Consider the following 6627-nt stretch of genomic DNA (forward strand, 5'->3'; position numbering starts at 1 on the left):
GGAATATAATCATCTTCTAGAAATCCCAATATTACCTCACAAAACTGATTTGTTTTCCTTTGGGGAAGCTAATGACATCAGTGGCTTTTTTCCCCCCCTGGATTATCTCAGAAATGCTTATTTCTAGGACCTTGGTGAGCAGGGAGAGTCAGATAACACAATTTACTCCACTTGAAGATTATGTTTAACAAAGACAAACTCAAAGGAATTAGGGAAAGGAAGGAGGGGAGGAGTAGGGAGCAAAATTTCAGAGAAACATTCCACTCAGAAGAGTTATAAAAACACTTTCAAAACCCCAGTGTGAAGATAGCAAGTGACTCACATTCTAAAAATTGCACCAAACAATTCTGGAAAATTGTAAAATAGAGATATAACAATGGAAACATATTGCTCATTGCCAAACCAAAAGCATAGTAGAGTTATAACTTTTACTTAAAAGAGCTAAAAAGGAAGGGAACTGGGAAAACGTCCAAGAATGGTCTACTAGTTGAAATTAGGCAATCCTATATATTTAATAAAACTTTTTGAATATTGAATTTTCACAAGGTTCACCTGTCAAAGAAGTATTTGACAGAGTTTATCACATCATTAAACTCAGAGCTACTGTTAGCTCTCCAGAAAGGCTGGAGGCCAATACGATGCTCACCAGAGAGCGCACAGGTTACTGACAAATTATCATGGATCAGAGTTTCTCAAAGATTTAGGGGAGTCTATTTACATTCTGGTTAATTTGTTCAAGTATTTTAAGTTTGAATCACAAACACAAAAAGGAAGGGAAAACAAATCCAAGCAGAGGTTCAAATGGTCATATAAGAATCTGTAATAATCTAGTGAGCTTTTTGTATAGTGGTACAAGAAAGCTTTTTCCTAAAAGATTCTATAGTGGTGCCATATTGTTTTGGGAACAAGTTCAAAGTCTTCCCTCTGATACTGAAGTTGGGTAGAGTCTCATCTTATGTCTTTCTTGTTGACAATAATCACTAAAGGTTAATTATCTGGGTGCCATGAACCATGCTGGACCCTTCATATCAATTTATTCCTTAAGATACTGCAGTGGTTGTCCCCACTCCTGGACGAGGAAACTGAGACTGTGGGTTATGCAAATTGCTCAAGGTCATACATCTTTGGGATACAAATCCTGATTATCTGCCCCCAGAGAGAAGGCCTGTTTTCTTTCTCTCCATTAACCATCCAAAGTGAACTGCCAACGTGAAAAGATGCTCAACATCGCCAATCACCAGGGAAATGCAAATCAGAAGTATGAAATATCACCTCACGGCTGTCAGAATGGCCATCATCCCCCACCCCACAAAAAAAAAAAGAAAAGAAACAAGAAAGAGAAACAAAGAAAAAACTCCTTCCAATAATTATGAACTGTTTACCTTTTAAAAAAGAAAAGGAACACAACCAATTTTGGTTCAGGTGTGGAGAAAAGGTAACTCTCGTGCACTGTTAGTGGGCACGAAAACTGCTGCAGCCACTATGGAAAAATAGTACAGAGGTTTCTCAAAAACCTAAAAACAATAACATATGACCCAGCAACTCCACTCCTGGGTATATAGCCAGAAAAAACCAAAAACATTAATTCAAAAAGACAAATGCATCCCCCATAGCCACACTGTATACAGTTAACCAAGATACGTAAGCAACCTCAGTGTCCACCAACAGATGAATGTATAAATAAGACGTGGTATATATAGATATGGGCTTCCCTGGTGGCTCAGAGGTTAAAGCGTCTGCCTCCAATGCGGGAGACCCGGGTTCGATCCCTGGGTTGGGAAGATCCCTTGGAGAAGGAAATGGTAACCCACTCCAGTATTCTTGCCTGGAGAATCCCCTGGACAGAGAAGCCAGGTAGGCTACAATCCATGGGGTCGCAGAGTCAGACATGACTGAGCAACTTCACTCACGACACTATATATAGATACATACGTTCATGTGTCTACATACGCACAACGGAATATCGCTCTGCATGAAAAAGAATGGAACTCTGCCACTTGCAGCAACATGGATGGACTTGGAGGACATCACGCTGCGTGAATGTCAGGGAAAGAGAGGTAGGGTACGACATCACTTATATGGGGAATCTAAAAAGTACAACAAATGAGTGAATGTAACAAAAAGGAAACACAGAAATAGAGAACAAACCAGTGGTTCCCAGCGGGAAGAGGGAAAGGCGGACGGACAAAAAAGGTGGGGGAATAAGAGATATAAACTATTAGGTGTAAGATAAGCTACAGGGAGACATCATAGGGACGTCCCTGGTGGCCCAGTGGCTAATCCTCTGTGCTTCCACTGCAGGGGGTGTGGGTTCACCCCCGGGTGGGGAACTAAGATCCTGCATGCTGTGGCACAGCCCTAAACAGAAACAATTTTTAAAAAGGAGATGTTGTACAACATGGGGAGTATAGCCCAAGTTTTATAATAATTATGAATGGAATATAACCTTTAAAACTTTTGAATCTCTATACTGTACACCTGTAACTTACACAGTATTATACATGCAACTATGCTTCAATATTTTAAAGAAGTAAGCCGCCAAGTCCACGACTTTTGAGCCATTGCTTAAGCTGTCCGCCTTTACATGAAAAATACCTCCACCTTCTCTGCTTATCTTTCCAGTTCTAGACCACTCCTCAAAGACCTGGAGCCATCTCAGAGTCCGTGATTATAACCACAAACATCAGTGTCCCCCTTTCTAGCCTTGGCATAGAACAAACTGTCTCTGTCACTGGCCCCCGCACTGGATTAGTCAGTCTAGCACTTCCCCTAACACTTTCTTCATTGTACTGTTTGTCTGTTTTTGTGTGTGTAAATCTTTCTTCTGAAAAAGATGGAAAGAGCTAGTTTTTAAAGTTATCACATGCTTCCTTCTTTTTTCATACTTAGTGGGAGAAACAGGGCAACTATTTCATAGATTTAATTTAAAATTTTCTGCATTTTGGCAACACTTAGAGATTACCATACTAAGTGAAGTAAATTAGAAAGACAAACACCATATGATATCACTCATATGTGGACTCTAAAATATGACACAAGCGAACCTGTCTAGAAAATAGAGACAGACGCAGAGAACAGACCTGTAGTTGCCAAGGGGGTGGGGAGGGAAGGATTGGAGCCTGCGGTTAACAGATGTGAACTAGTCTATGCAAGACGGGGAAATAGCAAGGTCCTACCGCACAGCACAGGGAACTGTACTCAGTGTCCTGTGATAAACCATAACGCAAACGAGTGTGAAAAAGAATATGTATATATATGTAACTGAATCGCATTGCTGTACAGCAGAAATCAACACAACATTGTAAATCAATTATATGTCAATAAAATTTAAAAAATAAAAAAATTTTCTGTATCTTTGATCACCTACTATATATAACTATAGTAAAAAAGTGTTAGTCCCTCAGTCATGGCCAGCTCTTTGTGACCCCATGGACTGTAGCCTGCCAGGCTCCTCTGTCCATGGGATTCTCCAGGTGAGAATATTGGAGTGGGTTGCCATTCCCTCCTCCAGGGGATCTTCCCAACCCAGGGATCAAACCCTGGTCTCCTGCATTGCAGGGTGATTCTTTACCATCTGAGCACTAGGGAAGACCCACATTAGGAGAATTTACTTTACGATATGAGAATACTGTACTTTAAATTTTCCAATGGAACTGCTCTTTTTAAAACCCCTTATAGTTCATATTGAATCTTCCCTGGTGGCTCAGACGGTAAAAACGTCTGCCTACAATGCGGGAGACCCAGGTTCAATCCCTGGGTTGGGAAGATCTCCTGGAGAAGGAAATGGCAACCCGCTGTAGTACACTTGCCTGGAAAATCCGATGGATGGAGAAGCCTGGTAGGCTACAGTCCATGGGGTCACAAAGAGTCGGAGACAACTGAGCGACTTCACTCAGCAACTCAACTCACAGTTCATATCATTGTATAACTGAACTTAGTACTAACATTATCATTAATCTCATATAACAAGAATATTTGATCATGCAAGACAGATGAATTGAATAATCATGAATATACAGCTGCATTTTAGCCAACAGTAGCAAATTTCCCCTTAATCAATTTTTCTACCATCATCCTGAAGTTCCAAAAAAGTGGAATGGACACACCAGGGACTCTCTGTCCCTGGACACACTTAGAGATCTTCTGTGAAGAGTGAATTTACTAAAAAGAACCAACAGGAAGTTTCTAGAATGGGAAAAAACTACCTGAAGGGAAAATACAAGCTGCTTGCATCACCCTGGTCAACAGCGTGCACGGGCCAGGCTGCTCCATAGGCAACCTGTCATTATCAAGCCAGAAATGGACGGGACTTGTTGTTCTGGCTGCTGGAGAGCAGGCAGTTGGTACATATAACAGTCAGCCTGGGCTACGGCCGGAAGGAGGACAGACATTAAGGAAGGCTGATTCCAAAGTACACACTGCAGTTTGGTCCCAGGACTAAAAGGAACCTGAGTGGGAGCAGGCTTACCTACAGCCAATTGCTGGACCACAATTCTGGGATGCATGGTGGTGTGAGTCAGACCCTCAGAGGAACCTCACAGCACCCCGCCTTACATCCCGCTCTTCTGAAGCTGGTCCCGGGCTAGTGGCAGAGACTGACAGTGGGGAATGTGTTCATATGGGATTTCAGGAGAATCAACCACTTTTTCTTCATGCAGACATTAGGGGCTTCCCAGGTGGCTCAGTAGTAAAGAAGTTGCCTGCCAATGCAAGAGACGTGGGTTTGATCCCTGGATCAGGAAGATCCCCTTGAGTAGGAAATGGCAACCTACTCCAGTATCCTTGCCTGGGAAATCCCATGGACAGAGGAGCCTGCGGGGCTACAGTGCATGGGGTTGCAAAGAGTTGGACACGACTGAGCGCGAGCACATGCAGATTATACCAGGGCAGAGCATCTCTGCCGCAGCCTAAGGCCTTGGTGGCTTGATACGAGAGTTGATGTAGCTTCTGTCCCTCTACGAAACACATTTCTGGGTTCTGGCATCCAGAATCCAGCCAAGCACGTGGATCCTGTCTCCTTCGCCCTTTTCTGGGCCATTTCTACATTTTAACTTCAAATCTCTCTTTCGTTTTTCCTTGACAGTGAAATCTTTGATCATGGATGCTGCTTTTTAAAAATAATATTTTGGCTGTGCCACGTAGCATGTGAGATCTTAGTTACCCGACCAGGGATCAAACCCCTGCGTTAGAAGCTTGGAGTCTTAACCACTGGACCACCATGGAAGTCTCAGGTGTTGTTTCTATGCCTGAAGAACCGAGAAGCTGGCAAAAGCACTGAAGACAGCGTGGTCATGGCTCTGGGAGGGTTTTCACAGCCTGCAGAGTGGAGCCACGCATCTGTTCAATCACTCTGGTTTTGCCTGTTCTACAGAGCCTATGGGGAGGGAAAATGGCAGCTGCTAAAGAAAGCTTTTTCCATTTATGTACAGTGCCACCTGGCTTAACAAAGCTGTTTTGAACAAAGCTGGCATCTGTTCATTGCCCTGGGCTAAGTGGTCATCCCCTCTCTGCTGAATCCCTGCCACTGTGCACACCCAGGTCTCGGTGTTAGCCTGGAAGGCTGCCTCATTTCTGGGAAGGGAGGCACCACCCTGGTCTCAGCACTGCGGGGCACAGAGGGGGCGGACAGCCAGAGAGAGGGCAGGTGTCCTGACTTCCCGTTACCTCACCTGCCCCTACATTCACACAAAATAACAGCAGTCCTAATTCAGAGAGAAGAGGCAGGTAGCATCCTGCCAAGTCACATTTTCAGGTCTTCTGAATTTCTCTACTTCTGGCTAGGTTCTCATCTGTGGAAAGTGGTGCTGAGTGCCTCTCCTTTGCTCATGGAGACACACCCTTTTCTGTTGTTTGTGCAGCTTAGGGAAGGTGAGAGGGAAATTCAAAAGATGTATGAACTGGGAACTTTTGAAAATTATGTTTCAGCATCAGAGCTGCTTATATGCACGGACCATGCCCCTCCTAACCCAAGTGATGCCAAAAAGCAGCTTCAGGACAGTTGCCAGATCTCCCATAGAATAGAGCCAGCCTCCCAGTCGTCATTCTCCTTACCTTCATAATCAGCAGAGCCAGAAACTCTGAGTGGGAGATGCTGGGCAGAGAGGACGCTGGCGACCTCTTACCACAGGGACCCATGATCACCATCCCAATCCCCAGAGCCAGCTCCCTTAACTTAGACCCAGGGGAAGCTTAGGGAACTAGAGGACATTTCTTCATTCAAATAATCAAGAGAGATCTATCAAAGTATACAAATAATAAATGCTGGAGAGGGTGTGGAGAAAAAGAAACCCTCCTACACTGTTGGTGGGAAGGAAAATTAATGCAGTCACTATGGAGAAGAGTAAGGAAGTTCCTTAAGAAACTAAAAATAGAGCTATCGTATGACCCAGCAATCCCATTCCTGGGCATGTATCTGGAGAAAACAATAATACAAAAACATACATGCACCCCAATGTTCATATAGCCAAGACACGAAGGCAACCTAAGTATCCATCAACAGATGAATGGATGAAGATGTGGTACATATATATTAATACAGCAAAATATCAGTCAGCCATATAAAAGAATGAATTAATACCATTTGTAGAAACATGGATGGACCTAGAGATTATCATACTACAGAAACAA

The 6627-nt window shown here is 43.4% G+C and overlaps 1 non-coding gene across 1 annotated transcript; it reads left to right on the forward strand.

Moving 5' to 3' along the window:
- The first annotated feature begins 1709 nt into the window (after positions 1-1709).
- Positions 1710-1781, forward strand: TRNAW-CCA (transfer RNA tryptophan (anticodon CCA)). Its single transcript has one exon. It is a non-coding gene; the product is annotated as a tRNA-Trp (tRNA).
- The last annotated feature ends 4846 nt before the right edge of the window (positions 1782-6627 follow it).

Source organism: Bos javanicus, chromosome 17 (assembly GCF_032452875.1).
Source record: "Bos javanicus breed banteng chromosome 17, ARS-OSU_banteng_1.0, whole genome shotgun sequence".
NCBI lineage: Eukaryota > Metazoa > Chordata > Mammalia > Artiodactyla > Bovidae > Bos > Bos javanicus.